Source organism: Phascolarctos cinereus, unplaced genomic scaffold (assembly GCF_003287225.1).
Source record: "Phascolarctos cinereus isolate Bilbo 61053 unplaced genomic scaffold, phaCin_HiC Scaffold_3;HRSCAF=262, whole genome shotgun sequence".
Taxonomy (NCBI): Eukaryota; Metazoa; Chordata; class Mammalia; order Diprotodontia; family Phascolarctidae; genus Phascolarctos; species Phascolarctos cinereus.
Genome location: NW_027555736.1, coordinates 126,638,081 through 126,656,576, shown reverse-complemented (window position 1 = coordinate 126,656,576; position 18,496 = coordinate 126,638,081). Strand labels below are relative to the sequence as shown.

At 37.7% G+C, this 18,496-nt stretch overlaps 1 pseudogene; it reads right to left on the bottom strand.

Moving 5' to 3' along the window:
* Positions 1-1,277: 1,277 nt before the first annotated feature.
* Positions 1,278-2,264, bottom strand: LOC110192296 (protein FAM210A pseudogene; annotated as a pseudogene).
* Between the last annotated feature and the right edge of the window lie 16,232 nt (positions 2,265-18,496).

Below are 18,496 nucleotides of genomic sequence, written 5' to 3'. Positions count from 1 at the left end.
CCTTATGCATGCAAATCTACTACTATAACCCTGAGACAAGTGGTTGCTTTGTTTCAAAATATTCTTTGACATTTAAAGGAATTACAGCATAAAATCTCTTGACTGACTGAATACCGAGATCTTACATACAGTTGCACAAGAATTTTAATGGCCATAATCATGTCATATCTGTTGGTATGACCAATTTTATAAACAATAATAGTTGACAATTATGTAGGATTTTAACATTTCAAAGTACTTTTATCTTTGAACCTTACAACAAACCTCTGAGGAAGGAGCTGATGGTAATTATTATTCCTATTTTATAGATGAGGAAACACATTCTCAGGGAAGTTTAATGATCTTCCTATGTTCATATAGCTAGCAAAATGGTAGGGGTTGGATTTGAATTTCAGTGTCTCTTGATTCCAAATCCAGCATTCTTTCTAGTACACCACAATGTCTGTCTGTAGAAGCATGTGCTAAGTAAAAGGGGCCTTGGAATTGGTGATAAAATGCTTTTTGTAACCCCTAATGACTATTCTTTGTCCCTAGATGGTAGGATTGGGTTTAATCTCAATCCCATCCCTATGTCAAGAATATGATACCTACTTGGGGCTATTTGACATATTTTGTTGGAAAAAAAAAAGATGAGAATACCCATGAGTTCTTAAAGGAAATTTTCTGACTACATGGTCTTAACTTTGAAATCACTTGTTTTTTTAAACTATCACTTTCATTTTCACTCTGGGAAGTTAGTTGGTAAAGAGAAAATATATTTAAAGGAAGATCTTATGTTCTAGGTGACAACTACCAACTTAAATATCTAAAAAGGAACTGCAGACATATGTACCTACTTAGAAAAATTTGACTCATACAGATTTTAGGCAAAACTATTTAAAATGTCAATTTGTTTTGTCATTTATATGTAATCAGTACATTTCACTTTTATCACACACAGAGTCTCAATTTTAATTCAACTCTATTCATAGAAAATTAAAGTTTTAACTGGTAGATGGTTATTAGAATGACCTCATCTTGCTATTTTTTTTAGTAGTGAATGAATTTTGAAATTTGGAGAGACAATTTAGAAAATATCCTCATTCATTGGTAACAACGGTGCTAAGAGCTCTCCATGTTGAGAAATGACTATGGTTAAAAGCCTAATTGATGGATAACATGAAGATCATGATCCCAATAGAGCCAACCAAAAGTATAATTAGAAGAACATGTCTTTGTCCATAGTCTCCTGAAGGTTAAAATGCACAACTTTTCTGTGGCATGGCACAAAAGATTTCCTATTCCACTTTTTTCTTAAATGAACCTTTTTCTTTGGTTTCTTATAGTTTCTCTATGTGTCTGTCTTCTGTTTTTCCCATTTTTCTGTAATATACTCCTTTGTTTCCTCCATTCTGTCCTGTAAGTACTCTTTAACTAGAGGTGACATTGACATGTAGCCATGGCTACAAAGATACTTGACAGTAATGGATGTTCCTTCCAAAGTGTATCTGGCAGGTGGTATAATCTTCAACAAAGCATATGCAGTTAGTACATTTCTGCTTTGGGAATTTTTCAAAATGCCCATGATGCCGTCTGGTAACCCATTGAATCCCAGAAAAAGGAACAACATTCACTCCTTTTAAGGCTGCATAATGAAATTTTCCAAACCAAATACCCAGAAGTCACTAAGTATACTGGAATCATAACATTTCCATACTGTCTAATGTTTTCTTAAATCATTGATACAGACTGATAGATTTGTCTTGTAATGGATCAAGATCTTCCTTTTTCTCAACACAAGTTCCTTGGGCTATACCACAGATGATATATCCTTCTCTGATGAAGTTCCTTCTTTTTTGTTGTTTATGGTGAGAAACATACTAGCTTCCTTTTCTTTGAGGTATGGTGTGCAAAAGATATGTATAGCTATTGATTTTGAGGTCCCTGCACCAAAACAATCTTGGGTCAAGCTTCGTATAAGACTGGGCAGCCTTTTTTTGCTTTGAGAGTGCCCATGGAACCAGCCCCATGTGACGTCAAACATGTCCTATTTGCCAGTTGAGACATAGTCCGTATTAAATTTCACTAGATTTTGATGAATGGTGGTTGTTGATTTCAGTTCCTATAGACATTTGGAAGTATCGGGCAGCCTCATTGGAGAAGTTAAAGCAAAGGCAAGATGACCATTTTTGGGTATATTGCAGCGAACTAGGTATGGATTATATTAGACGGTCTCTGTGGTCCCTTCCAACCCTGAGTTTCTGTGAAATTACCTTGCAGGACATTGGGTCTGTGGCCACAAACACTGATAGGGCAGGTTTTCCGCTATTGTCTCAGGTGCAATCTCCAACAGAAAATGAACTCTGCTCTCCCCTCCCCCCAGGGTCTTCCTTAAAGCCAGTGTCTGAAATCACTTCTAATGATATTCCTTCTTACATTTCTAGTCTGGGCTAGTAATAATCAGTAAACAATTAATCTTTCCATACCATATATCTCCTAGACCAATGGTCAGAAATGGCACTTGATCCAAATCCTGCAACATCAGGATGAATAGGTCACCTAATAATCTAAGGCTGGATCTTAAAAAAAATAATTATTATTAGGTTCATTTGTCAACCAAACAGAAGGGGCAAGTTCCATTTATAGCAAAGTTATTGCCAATACCCTGCCACCTATAACATAAGTGTTCTAGAGAGACAAGGAAGGTCTCAGAAGGTGCTCAATGTACCTGGAGCTACTGCCCCAGTCCTTTGATGGATGGTAAGCTTTAAAATTTTAAACAGTCTAGGGAGACAATGTAATACATAAGACTTTATTCGGAGACAGATTTACAGCGTTACCACAAATCATCCAAGGAAAGGCGCCGGGGTAAGTGGCATCCTTGGAAGTGCTGTGCCATGTTTCACTTGCCTAGTTGGCCAGCTCTTCTTATTGACAGCACAGGTATTTTTGAAGTATAAGGACCAGTTTAGAAATAGATGTCCTGGAAACCTGGGCAACATATGCTTTTATAGGCTAATCATAGATTGTGCCAAAAGAGGAAAAGGCGGGATGGTAAACTTTTCTTGGTTATTGGCAACAGCTGCTTCCTTCCTAGTTCAAAGATCATTTGCCCAGCTTCCTGACTGCTGTACTGAGTCCAAAAGCAGAGTAGAGATTAATGCAAACATAGCAAAAAAATCTCAATCCAGAGATCTACTCAATCCATCACATAGGAATTCTGCTAGTTGAAAAAAATAGCACATACATGATCTGGCCAAGGAAAGATTCCTCCTACCTCCCCCCCACCCACCTTATACAGATTCCCCTGAATTTTTCATGCACATACAAACAAAGTTGAAAAAGGAGTTATAGACAAATGCAGATATTTAAAGACTATAAATTGGTGGGGGGGAATAATTTCAAAGAGGTGACATGATGATGTGGCTTATAATGGTTGCAAAACACATTCATATTTGATTCTCACAGCAAATCTGTGAAATATATCACAATGGTGTTGTTTCCCCTAGTTTAACAGGAATAACATGACTACCATCCTAGGGCTAATAAATGGAAGAGCCAGACAAAGATACACTTCTTTTGGCTTTCAGTCCAGTGCTCTACTCTCTAACTCATTTGGTTCTTAGATTTTTGTAACACCTATACCAAGATGGTTGCCAGGGCTGGGCTATAACAAGGAGTGTAGACATAATAGAATGTATTAAGGCAATGACTGTTTCATTTCTGTCTTTGCATTTCCAGAATGTAGCACAATACCTTGCATGCAGTAGGTACTTAATAAATGCTTGTCAAACAAATGAATGCTTGAGTAATAAAAGCTGGTCTAAGGGAAGACTTAGGTTCAAATCCCACCTCTCTCACCTAATCCCTAAATGGGTAAGTCACTCAACCTCTCTAAACCTCATCTATAAAATGAGGGAGCTGGATTAGATCAACTCTAAGTTCCCCTCCAGCTCTTAATCGTTACCCTATGAAGAAGTGCTATTTGGATCTCTTGTGTATATAAGTAGCTAGGAAACCTTAGCTGTAGGTGATCAATGTGCCTTTGAGAAGTTCTGTGTCAGATATGTTTAGACCCTTGGTAAAACCCAGGTACAGCCATCCCACTGGATCAAAGAAACATTATTCCCCATTCACTTAACATTATGGTGTTGCTATTATTCTTTATCAGAACACAAGATCCTTGAGTTTGGAGACTTGTTTTTCCCTTGTGTCCCCTGTGCCTAACGTTGTGAATTATACTTTTTTTTGGAGAGGGTGAGTGAAGAATAGTAGTAGTAGTAGTAGTAGTAGAAGAAGTAGTAATAGCAGCAGTAGTAGTAGTGGTAGTGGTAGTAGTAGCAGCAGTAGTAGTGGTGGTGGTGGTGGTAGTGGTAGTGGTAGTAGTGATGGCAGTGGTGGTGGTGGTAGTAATAGTAGTAGTAGTAGTAGTAGTAGTAGTAGTAGTAGTAAGAATAACAAGAATAATGATGATAACTAACATTTATATAGTACTGACCCTAACAACAACTCTGGAAGGAAGGTGCTATTATTATCTTAATTTTATAGTTGAAGAAACTGAGGCAAAGGGAAGTTAAATGACTTGCCCAAGGTCACACAGCTAGTAAGTGTCTAAGGCCAAATCTGAATTCAAGTCTTCTGACTCCAGGCCCATGGTTGTATTCCCTGTGCCAACTTTACTAAGAGGGTCTTGGTGATTTAGTTTGGTATGGGGAACTTCCAGTGAAGGACACTCCCTCTATCAAGGTGGTCTGCAACTTTTGGGTAACTTACAGTCTTAGGCAGGGCTGGGGAACCTTTGGCTTAAGGGCACATGCAGCCTGCTAGGTCCTCAAGTGTAAACCTTTGACTGAATCTGAACTTCACAGAACAAATCCCATAATAAAAGGATTTGTTCTATAAAACTTGGACTCAGTCAAAAGGCCACACCGAAAGACCTAGAAGGCCACATGTGGCCTCAAGGCTGCAAGTTCCCCACCCCTAGATTCTTAGGGATTTGACTGGCCCACTAAGAGCTTAAATTATTTTCTCAAGGTGACAGAGCCAGCACATGTCAGGCAGGACTTGAGGATTGGTCTTCCTACCCCTAGCCTGGCTTTGTTAAATTGGAATGAATTAAAATTAAAATGCTGTCTCTGCCTTTTCTTCACTGTCTTATCTCTGGCTCAGCAGTGAAAGTTAGCAGCCACTATCATGGAAAAAGCATGGCCAGGAAAGCCTGAGTAGCTGAAAAAGAAAACCATAACATGAGGATGGCCACTGAATGGTATAATCACCAGGTTCTATTGCATTATACTGGAAAGAAAGACCTGCAAGTCATCATCAAAAAGTGAAGATAAGCAATTTATTTTTTTTCTTGCTGTTTTTTTTTCCTTTTTAGGCAATTGGGGTTAAGTGACTTGCCCAGGGCCACACAGCTGGTAAGTGTGAATTGTTCGGTCTGAGATCGGATTTGAGCTCAGGTCCTCCTGACTTCAGGGCTGGTGCTCCACCTAGCTGCCCCAGAAGATAAGCAATTTAAAATAAAACAATGGAGATAGAGGAAGAGAAGAGGCAAAAACACATATGTTCCACCATTAATTCTTTTGTTTCCCCAGGGCAATGGTAGAGAAGTAAAAAATAAGTGGAAAATGGGTTTAATGGGGAACTCACTGATCCCAGAGTTTATTCGTCTGGGAGAAAGAAATATATTGACACTGAAACACTAATTTCAAAGTAGATAGAGAATAGGCCAGGGTTGTAAGAGAAAAGTAGTGACAGAAGTTCAATCCACTTATCACCTGAAGGCTAAGTCTTAGAGATCATTACAGTTCTCTTATGGAGAAAAATACCAGCCTATGGACATGAATAAAGCATGTGGAGCCTAAGAGATAATAGCCACCAGTCCTAAAAAGTAAATAGAATTCATTTTTTTCCTGACATAGTCCAGATTGAAGAGAAGCATGGGACACAGCATGACAACACCTGGAGCTTAAAGAGTTGAAGAGCAACGTTGGTTAAACACTCAGGAACTATTCATTGTTAGATTTGTTAGATTACTGATAATTTCAAAACTTCATGGCTGCAGAAAGTAATTGAATCTTCATCAGACAGAAAGCAGTTATTCTCCAAAATGTGGCCGAGTTCTAAAATTTCATTAAAATTCAATAAGGACTCAAGACCAGAGTATGCTAAAGGATATAGATGAGAAAGAAGAGGTATAAGATGACATTCTGAAAGGAAGCAAAGGAATCAGATATTTGGATTAGAGCCATAATCTCAGACAAATATTTTAACTTCCATGAACCTCAGTTTCCCTGAAGTGTAGAATGAGGAAACAGGCCTAACTATTCTCTGAATAGGTGTTTCATCTCTCACCTCTGCCCCTTTGCATAAGTGATCCACCATATTCAGAATGCACTGCCTCTTGGACTCTGCTTTTTAGGTCCCTAGCTTCTTCCAAAGTATAGTGTGATTGCCTCCTCCTATAGCAATCCTTAATTTTACCCTACCAGTTATTATCACTAGTGCTTTCCCTTCTGAATTACTTTGAATTGCTACATACACACACACACACACACACACACACACACACACACACACACACACATACGTTGAACCTAGATGTGTGGTTTCATTGTTTTAGAGAATTCCCAAATGAGGAAATGCCTTCTTTCAATTCCGTTTGATACCTCCTTTACAACTTACAGTCTTAAAGGGGTGGCCATTGCCAATGGTCCTGACCTATGTCTTGCCACTGGACATCCATGACTCTGGATGACTGAGTGAGGCTGATGACTCTGCATAGCTCTGCCTCACTCAAACCCAATTCACTTTTGAGTCAAGACATCACCCTCCTAATGTCATTGGTCCTATTCAAGAAAGAAGGACGAATGACAGCAATAAGAGCCTTGGAGAGCTTCCTAGAACAGAGATGTCAGACACAAGGCCTGTAGGCCACATATAGCTCAAACCAGATAAAAATGTAACTGGGAAATATTTAACAAAACAAAAGAAAATAGAACAAAGACAATGTTAATCTGTTGTTTTCTAAGTCAATAAGTTTATCTATGGTGTCTTGGCCCTGTTTCTATTTGAATTTAAAACCACTGGCCTACAGCATTGAGAAGCTAAGAGGCTACATGAAGTCACAGTTGTTATGTTAGAAACAGAACTTGAATTCAGCTCTTTCCTGGCTTTGAGGCTAGATGTCTATCTACTACACCATACTGCCTTTATAATAATATATAACAGGCACTTAACACTTTGTCTACTTCATACACTTGAGAGTACTAAATAATGTCATGTACATAAAGATTGGGAAGCTAGGTGGTACAGTGGTTAGAGTGCTGGCCTAGAGTCAGGAAGACTCAACTTCAGGAATTCAAGTCTGGCTTCAGACACTTAGTAGCTGTGTGACCCTAAGCAAGTTGCTTAACCTTGTTTACCTCAGTTTCCTCATTTGCAAAATGAGCTGAAGAAGGAAATGGCAAAACACTCCAGTATTTCTGCCACAAAAAACCTCCAGTAAAGTCATGCAGAGTTAGAGAGGACTGAAAATGACTGAACAACAACAACATAAATACACTTTGTATTATTACTATTACTATTAAAGCACTATATAAATGAAAACTGTTGATTCTTTGATCAACATTTGACAATGTGTTAGGAACCATAGGGAAGAAACAAAGAAAATAAATAAAAAAGGTCTTCCAAGTATTGACAAGATGGGAAATTCTAAAGGAAAGTAATCCAAATGATGAGGTGACTGAAAACTATAAGATGTAAGAATTGGTTGGAGGAACTGAGAATCTTTACCTTGGAGAAGAGAAGGTTTGGGGAAACAAGATAGAGTTCTTTAAGTATTTGGAATTTCTTGACACTGGGATGTATCTGGAGTCAAAGAGGGGATATAGGTGCAGCCATTAGCAGCATGTACAGAACATGAGTCAGGGCAGCTGAGGAAGGAAATGATTGGAATCTGAAAGTGTAAAATTTTGGCTGTTATGCAATTTGAGACTAAAGGTAAAGGAGAAGAAAATCAGTTAAGTCATGATAACATTTTGCCCCATATGATATATCTCCTGGTTCTTTACAAGATAGTGAAAGGAAATGAGGTAGCATGTCTGGGGGTGTCCACTGTTGCTCTGGTATGTCTGAACCAAGAGAAGATTGCCCTATTTCTTGCATGAAATAGGGACAGAATAATTATTTAGTAGAAAAAAATGGACTTGAAGTCAGATGACCTAGGTTTGAGAACTGGCTCTTTCACTAGTGGGTTAAGCTTGGGCAAATCTCTTAACCTCCCTGAGTCAGTTTCCTCATCTGCAAAAGAGAACTAATGCTGTTTTCTTTCTTATTCACTGGGTTATTGATGGGGAAGTGCTTTACTAATTATAAAGTATAATATAGACACATCCAGAGTTGGAATTTGGCACTATATGAAAAGTGCTATGACAAGGGAGCAAGGAATTTGGTAGTAAAGGCTGAGACTCTGAGTGTTTAAGTGATTTCCCCAAGATCACACAAGTAGAAAAAGCCAACAATGGGATTGAACCCAGGTCACTGGACTCCAAAGCCAATATTGCTCCAAAAATAATTCTGGAGCCCTATTTGCATAAATTTCCTTCATATGGCCCTGAATTATGATTTTACCTTAAGGTTAGTGTTATGTAACTATTTCCTCAGACTGAATTTAAATCTATTTAAAAGTAACCTCATTCAGCAATAATATCTGTTTACTTGGTTTTATAGGTTTTGCCATTTGTCCAACTTTAAATCAAAGCCAAACCATCTATCAAAAACCCTAGAAATATATGAGCTTTTAAAAATTATTATTATTTACCAAAAGGAACATACTCAGAGTAGTTTCAAGAAGCAAATTCTTCCTTTCTGTACATCCCATTCCACTTACGAAGTCACCCATAAATTATACTGTGTGGATTTTGCTGCCATGTATGTACTTTTCCACAGTGTGGTGCTTAGTACACACTGACCTACTGGCTTTTGTATAGGATTTCTATTAAAAAATTGATATGAATCTGGAGGAGTAGGACAGGTGTGCCAGACCCAAGATTGGTGGTCTGGGAACACACCCTTTGCTAATTTTCTTGCAGAGAGAACAAAATAGTTCAACCTCGTTGAATATCAAGACCTTCCAAAGTGAAGACAGTTGGATCCCCAGTTAAGAGGGTCAATTTACAGTTATAGATAAATAAAAGGAGAGGTAACATAACAGAGTGGATAGAGTACCTTTTCTGGAGTGTGAAACAACACAGGTTCATGCTCAGCTTCTGACATCAGATGGCTGCGTGACCCTGGGCAAGTTACTTACCCCCTCAGAGCTTTAAGTAGCTAGTCTCTAAAACCATAATTTCCAGACTGCTGGGGGAATATTAGTACTAGTAGGGGGAACTTCATCATCAAAAATTCTCTATTCAGGGCTTTTTAAACTTTTCTATTCAGACCCCTTTTTGCTTTTGGGCAGTAATCCTTGGTGTTGCATGGCCTGAGGGCATGTGCAGGGCAAAGTACACATGCTTCAGGTTCAAAACCAAGGCTGCAGTGAAGTTGCATGATGCAACATGGGCAAACACTGCCAGAAACACCACCAGGAACACCTCAGATACGTTACGTGTTTGATTTTTAATTAATTTTTGGTCATTGCATATTCAGAAACCCTTTAGTGTTGCCATATTTTTTTGCCACCCCATATGGGGTCATGAACCACAGTTAAAAAAGTGCTGCAAAGGAAATTGCTGGATTAGTCCCATTCTACTGCACAAGAATAAATGCCTCATGATTCAGGTCACTCGCTTACATATACAGGAATGATGCCCATTTTGGTTTTACATGTTGTTGTCCTGGATAAAATATAGGCTTCTTGATGGCAGGAACAGAGTGTGTGTGTGTGTGTGTGTGTGTGTGTGTGTGTGTGTGTGTGTGTGTGTGTGTGTGTGTGTGTCTTCAAGACCTTTAACAGTGTTTTGTCTGTGGGAGGCACTTAATAAATACTTGTAATTGATTTGGTATTCAATAATTTTCAGGAGCATACTATAATAGCTACCTTGGCCCTAGGGAAAAGTTGACAAAATTGGTTTTTGGCATCTTCTCTTCTTCCCCTTTCATTTCTTGGTTATGTCTCTCAAACCACCCTGGCACCTAATGCTGTCTATCCTTTTGCTATCTAATGCCCCTGCCACAACTTCTCCACCTGGAAAAGTTCCAGGTGCCAAAGTTAATGCTCCCTTTCCCTCAAAAACCTACTGAAAATCTTAATAGCAGGGGCTTTTAATTAGATGTTAGGCAATTTGCTTAGCTTATTAAAGTAATTCACAGAGAGGTATGATAGGTTTAAACAACTAGGGAGGATTTTCATTTTAAACAAAAATGAATTTCTAATTTTATCTCATTCTGAACTTAATAAAATAAGCATTTCCAAAATATAATAGAATATAAAAAAGATGAATGCACATGAAACTACAAGGCTATTATGTATTACTTGCTATTCCTTTTAAATATACAATAAAATTATCATGTAAATTTCTTCTTTTTTTCCCTTTTTTCTTCCCTCCCCATCCCTTCCCCCTAGCGATGGCAACCATTAGACACAAATAATGTGTACGTATGTATGTATGTATGTATATATGTAAAATCATTCTACATACTTCTATTTATCAGTTTTTTTCTCTGGATGCAGATGATGTCTTGCTTTATAAGTCCTTTGTGGTTAATTTGGGTATTTATAATAGTCAAAATGACATTCATTCAAAGTTGTTCTTAAATTAATATTGCTATTATTATATGTAACATTCTCTTGGTTCTGCTCATCTGACTCTTCATTATCTTATGCAAGTCTATCCATGTTTTTCTAAGATCATTGAGCTTCTAATTGATATGAAAAAAAGTCTGTTGAGAGTGAAAAGAATGCCGGGTTTGAAGTCAGAGAATGTGGGATTGAATTCCAACTCAATCCTGTACTGCCTTTTTCACTTCTAGGGGCTTAATTTTCCTCAACCGGAAAATGAGGGGGTTGGATTTTATGACTCTTCAGCATGGTTCCAGTTGCAAATCTATGACTTGGGTGACTTGAAGGATTGTAGTGTTCTGTATTCATAAATGTTTGTTGACATGGACATACAAAGGGAAGACAGAAGCAGAGGTGGATGCAGGGGGAAATATAATGGGTTCCAGTTTGGACATATAACCCTGAGTTCAAGCCTGGAGCATTTGCATAAAATTCTTCTCATTAGTGGAGAGAATTTTGATTAAAATTTGTATGCTTGTGTAAAGCACAGCGCTGGTGTAAGAGCTTTGGAAGGCAGAGACATTCTTTCTACTCTGAGAGAAGACACATGTAGATTTGGGGAGAAATATGGAAAGAAAACATCTTTGGGAATTTAAGAATACCTCAAAGAAACAAGCTGAGTCAATTGATTCAATCCACATTTATATACATAAGGAAAAGAAAATGGAAATAGTAGTATGGAAATGCTTATTTCAAAGTTAAATTATATATCTGCTTGTAATTATTTACATTTAAAATACATTTACACATAAAGGAGAAACTATAGTAAATTATAGTAAAATTACATATCAATATCTATAGCAATATAGCTATATATGTCTATATCTATACAAATTGACATGCCTGGTCTTTCCAGTGTTAATCTGTCCCTAATTTCCAGCTTGTATCCATAGGGAGTTCAGGAAATTTCCCCATAGGTGAGAATGAGGCTTTTTTTCTTTTTTAAAAATTAATTTATTTTTAGTTTTCAATAATCACTTCCATATGCTTTTGAGCTTTAAATTTTTCTCCCCCTCCCTCTCCATCTCCCTTCCTAAGACAGCATGCAATCTGATATAGGTAGGCTCTACATATACATTGTTATTAAACATATTTTCATATTAGTCATGTTGTAAGGAAATATTACAACCAATAGGAGGAACCACAAGAAAGAAGAAGCAAAAGAAAACAGAAGGAAAAAAAAGAGCAAATAGTATGCTTCGATCTGCATTCAAACTTTATAGTTCTTTCTCTGGATGTGGATAGCATTTTCCAACATGAGACTTTTGGAGATCCTTACATTGCTGAGAAGGACTAAGTCTGTCAAAGTTAATCATTGCACAACATGGCTGTTACTGTGTACAATGTTCTCCTGGTTCTGCTCACTTCACTCAGCATCAGTTCATACAAGTCTTTCCAGGTTCTTCTGAAGTTCACCTCATTTCTTATAGTACAATAGTATTCCATTACATTCATATACCACAACGTGTTTAGCCATTCTGCAATTGATGGGCATCCCCTCAATTTCTGATTCTTTACCACCCCAGAAAGAGCTGCTATAAGAATGAGGCTTTTTTTCTTCCTATCTTTCTCGGTTGAGCTGATATTCTTAGAGGAAGAGCTCATTCACTTTGTGTATTTTTGGTACATTCTAATTCATATGACTTGTTTTGATTCTTGCTTGCTATCTACTTGATAAATGAGTTCCTTGCCATTTGCTATTTGTGATGGTCTTTTGTATAACTAGCATTTAATGGGAAGGGGGTCAAGGCTTCAAATAATATATCAAATACCTCTTTTTAAAGAACAGAAACCAGGAAAGTTGCCTAAACCCACAACAAACAATCATTCCCTCTAGACTAACAATATTTATGGATAGAAATAGATATAATTCTAGACTGATATCTCCTTTCTGAGAAGAGCAGAACTAGTCAAGTGACTCCTCTACAGGTAAGAATCAAATTCTGTTTTAGAGAGTTGCGGTCAAGGGTCCAGGAGATATCCGTTTATGCATCCTTATAAGCCAGAGGTGAGTAGGTGGTACAGTGGACAGAATTGTGGGCCTGGAGTAAGGAAGACCAGTTGTGTAGTCTTAGACAAGTTACTTAGCCTTTCTACCTCAGTTTCCTTAACTAGAAAATGGGAGTAATAATAGCCCCTACTTTCCAGAGTTGTTGCCAAGATCACAAATAGTATTTGTGAAGCACTTACTAGAGTGCCTGGTACATAATAGGCACTTAATAAATGCTTGTTACCTTCTCTTCCTCCCTGGAGATATATAGCCCACTAGGTACATAGAATCTATGCTGGTAAAAAAAAAAAACACTCTACCAACATACTGATCTTGCGATGCTTATTGGACATGCAAGTGGAGATATACAAGAGACATATCTCTTGGCTATTGGAGACACAGGAGAGGAACTCAGGAAAATGATCATGGTTAGATATTATTCTTGCAGTTCAATAAAAGCCTCCAAAGCTTTCACATGAACTCTTGTTCCAGACCTTTGACATCTTATATTTCCTCAATTGGTTTTTAACCCAAGGCTAATACTCTATATTATTCCCAATTAAATTCAATTTTATTTCATTCCATATGTTAGCTATCCTTTCCAATTTTGTATTTAATCTGGCATTGCTGGGAGGCATAAGGCCCATCACCTTATGCATTGTAGGTGCATTTTCCCCTCTTTCTTCTCCACCTTCCTTCCCTCCCCCAGGCCAAGCCACCCAGAACCCATCCATAATTATTTAATTGCTCATAAGACTTTGATAATACAGGAGCCACAGATTTTATTCCTTGGAGTGAGATGAAAGACCACCAGGCCTTGCTATTTTTCCTATCACTGGTGTAACTGCCTCCCAAGTGTTTTTAGGTCTTATCTTCAGACCTGTTTCTATGTCCTCTAGAACTCTAACAATTAGGTTACATTTAGATCATCATCTTGGCTGACCCATTGATGTAACTCTAGGATCCTTAGGCCTTTCCATTTGTCCTGAAGGTAAACTTTCTTTTTTATATTGTTTACCTTCAATTAGAGTGTGAGCTCCTTGAGAACAGGGAATGTCTTGATTTTCCTACTTGTTTCCTCAGAACTTAGCACAGTTCTTGGCACGAAGTAATCTCTCAATACATTTTCATTCATTCATCACTTCAACCAAGTCACTAAGATGTTTATCAAAACAATATAGAACCATGAGATTCTGAACTAGGATGCACTTAATTCTAGGACATCATTAATTACTCTTCTTTGGATCTGGTCATTGAACTAGTTTCAAATCTTCCTAACTATGAAGTTCTCCCTTTCACATCATGGGGTTAGGAGTATGGCATTCTCGTGATCTGGAAAATCCACATAAAATTTTTTGTTTCTCCCTTCATCCCACAGAAGAAGTATGAATTATTATGGTATTGAAAGATAAAATAAGTTGGTATTATACAATACTATACATATATTTTATGCATTTCTGAATTTCTAGACTTTTTTTTGTGTTATCTACTGGCCTTCATGTGTCATCTGCTGCTCCCACAAAACTTCCCCAAAATTACCATTTAATCTTATGCTGACCTATAATATATGGATGGGGAAAGCAGTGATGTGGAAAGGATAACTGTGTTATCATCCTATACATTTATTTCCATCTCATCCACCAGGACATTGTAAAGGATCTTTTCAAATGCCCCTGTTCTACCAGTGTGGTGACCTTGTCAAAAAAAAAGGAAATAAGGCTAACATAGCATGAGCTATTCTTAATGAACTCTAGTGATTATTTAGGAATCACTGCTTCCCTCTCTAAATGTTTTCAAACATTCCTTTTTAATAATACATCCTGAGATTTTTGTCAAGAATGGAAGCTGACTTCTTCCCAGTCAGTTTGGAGAATATCTTATCTTTATTCTTTTTGAAACAGTTCTATACCACTACCTGGTCTGTTTTCTAATTCTTGGCAATTAGTTTGCTAATTTTTTGAGTACATGTTCAGTAATACTGTTGACTCTAATGGATTATTGGCTATTTCTATATTATCTTTTTGTAAAATGATGTCCTCAAATCTTGGTTATGGGGCCATATTTCCCAATTTTCCATAGACAATAGTCCTTAGTTGCATGATTTTAAGTTCTCTTGTTCATTCATTTTTAATTTGTGTCTGACTCTTCATGACCTCATTTGGGATTTTCTTAGCAAAGCTACTGGAACGGTTTGCCATTTATTTCTCCAGATCATTTTACTGTTGTGGAAACTGAGGCAAACAGAGTTACTTGTCCAGGGTCACAAACCTAATGTTTGAGGCCAAATTTGAACTCAGGAAGATGAGTCTTCTGACTTCTCGCCTGACGCTTTATCCACTGAGCCACCTAGTGCCCTAGGTTTTAAATTACATGGTGTTTTTCAGGAAAAGGTATCCCCATGTTATTGACTATAATAGATAAGATTATATACTTATGACTGTTAGGTCATTGAAACAGTAAGAGAAAAACTAAGGTGAAAGTTACAAAGAAATTTGTTTTGATATACCATTTCAGTTACTCAATTGGTGGCCAAAATGTTAAGATAGCCAAACCTAGTCTCTAAACACTACTAATTTCTAGAAAATGAAGTGAGAACTTAGTGAGACCTTGTCAAATCACATGCCCTCATTGTTGCTTTTCAACTAATCACTATAGCTTCTCACAGACTTATGTTTGTGTATGTGAGAGCATTTTGGATAATATATCATAATTTAAAGCCTCTAAAATCATCTTGGGTATAGATATTCAGTCATCACTTTACTAACAGTAATGTGAGCAAACCATAGCACAGAATCACCCAAAATATTTAATTGGAAACTAAAAGGAAACAAATTAAGTGTTAGAACCATTCATAGCAACCATTCCCAAAATGAGTGCATCCATTCCCTCCAGTGTAGTCCTAGTTCTCAGCAGTCAACTGGGAAAACCAAGGTTTGTTCCCGCAAGTTGGGGAAAACTCAAGTCGCTGCCCATAAACAATGGAAATCAGCATATGTGGCCACCTGAGCTACCACACACTCCCATACCTTGTTTGGTAGCCTCTTTGTCTACTGAGTCCCAGGCTTTAATTCTGGTCACTTCTTTAAATCACTACCTCCTGCTATACCTCCACAGGGCTCTTCTTCCACTCCATTCTTCCCTTAGTTTCCTTACCATAATGTAACCTCCTCACACAGCAGGCACAGTATCCAACACGAATTTGAAGTACTTGCTTTTTCCCACGAGGTCAATGCCTTAAGAGAAATAGAGTTTTCATTTCACAGCGAGCAGACAGGGAAATATAGACTTCTTTTTTTCTGATTGTTACAAAATTTGTGTAGCTTAGAAACAAATGATCAAGTATTTATTGCAAATCTACTCTGTTCCAGGCACTGTATTAAGCAAACAGCAAAAGAGTCCCTGCCCTCATAAAGCTTACATTCTAACAGGGGAGACAATACACAATATACAAAGCTATATACTAAGCACATACAGCACTTCTCCAGGATGATTTAGAGGATATCAAACACTTCAACAATAATATCTCCTCTACTGGTCAGAAAAGAGGCTTTAAGGCACTTCATTGACACATAGACACTTTAAGGAGATTCCAGTCAGTCTTGATTTCTGAGAGCCTGGTCACTGTAGAAATACCTGCACACATGATATTTTCCTGCTTTTTTCCCATTCATAAGTGAAATGTCAAGTCCCATTGTTTCTTGCTGTGTAATAATGGGAAGTAATCAGTTATTAGACAGACAGGTTGCATTTAATAAGATTACTTTATCTTAGCCTAAAGACCTCTGATTTGATGACTCCAAGTGTGCATCCCCAAATATCTAATTAGGTATATAAGTTTTTATTAGATATTCATGCTGGAAACTGCTTAAAATGTATGTCTCCAGAAAGGCCCTAAGCCATGGTTTCCTTTAAAATTTACTGGTAGAGTCAAATGTTTGATGCCTCTTGCCCAGTCATGTTGGAGAAATGGCTGCCTAAGGAAAGGGTCAGCCTTGGTGTCTAAGAATCTCTTTCTTTTTGGAAAAAAAAGGCAACAAGCTAATAGCAGTGTGTGTTTATATTTTGTTAAAGAAATTTCTGAGAACTTATATGCAAAATCAGCCCGGTTCTACGGTTCATGAGAAGTTGCCAGCACAGCCCTCCTAACTCCCAGCACTGAGGCCCCTCATGGTTTGAAGAAGTCAGAGGAAGTCTGGGGATTCCAAAAATAATTCTTGACCCAAAACAATCTGTTTTCCAGAGCTTTCTAGTCTCTCTTTGCATCAAACTATGATTTTTTTCTGTTTCTTTTTCAGCAGAGAGATTTGTAAGCAGAGAAAATAAATATTAAAGAGAAAAATCACGATATATCAAGCATTTGTTGGGAGGGGAAGGAGCAAGAAAGGAGGTTACATGATTCTGATTTCTTCACACATGTGGCAGATTCCAGGTAAGGATTAAAATGGCAGGTATAGATTATTCAGAAGAGGCCAGGCTTTTGAATTCTTTCTCACACCTGACCTTTAAGTAAGTTATCTTTTTATGATTCCTACTTGCCCCATGAGGATCCAAATTACATAGCATATTTCTAAGCTTTCTGGCTCATTTCAATCCATGTAAATAATCTTTCCCCCCTTGTCTTACTTCTAATTAATTCTTTTGCATTGACCTCATCTACAGCTGGTTCCTGCATACATTATCATGACAGAGACTGGGGCTTAGTAGTATTGGATATTTTCAGCTTGCAAGGTAAATTACGTTATTCAGCAGCAAAGTACCACCCAAAAATCCAAGCAGGAACCACTAAACATTACCTGCCACCGTATTGTATCTAGCTAGGAAAGCACATCTGGGAGATTTGTTTTGTGGTTACTTTGCCGAGAGCACTGAGTGTTTGGAGAATAAAATGCTACATTTTTTTTCAAACAAATTTCTCATTCAGATACAAAAGGAGGAAAAAAGTCATTTCATGCAGACAGAATGGAAAAATAAGTCCTATTTTCTCTTGCTTTCTGTTCCCTATGAGAATCACAGTGAGTACAAAACCATGAAAACAATAACCCCAGCTGCAAGAGCAATGAGGCAATTTATTAGAGAGATGACATTTTTAATGAGAACCACTTGCTAGAGGAGAACAAAAGGGCTTGTTTGGTTAGAAAGATGCTCTTGATACTCCTCTGAAGTGCATGAAAAAGTAATTTCATTTAAGCGTCATACCCAGAGCAGCTGAATTTCCTGAGGCTCCAGATGTTGTCCAGTGCAGATGCCGAACAAATGGAACTAACATCGTGACAGTTGAGAGACGAGAGGAGTGGAGAGGACAGGAAAGAGGAAAGAGAAAGAGAGAGAGAGAGAGAGAGAGAGAGAGACAGAGAGAGACAGAGAGAGAGACAGAGAGAGAGAGAGAGACAGAGAGAGAGAGAGAAAGACAGAGAGAGGAACAACAGAAAGAAAAAAGAAAGAAGGAAAGTAAGAAGAAAAAAGAGAGAGGGAGGGAGGTACAGAGAAAGCACAAGGGAATGCTATTGGCTTTAAAGCCAACAAAATCATTAGCAAAAAGATGAGTGAGATGGGAAAGTTGAATTTAAACTTTATTCTTGGACATAGAACATTGTCTTGAATCATTTCAAATCTACTTGGAGGTTTCAGTGCTAAGCTTCACAAAATAGAAACCTGTAGGCGTAACTGTCATTTTTTGGATTTTGTTAGTGGTATTCTGTAAGTCATTTGGCTACTCTTGTTTTGGCTGAATTCCCAAAGTG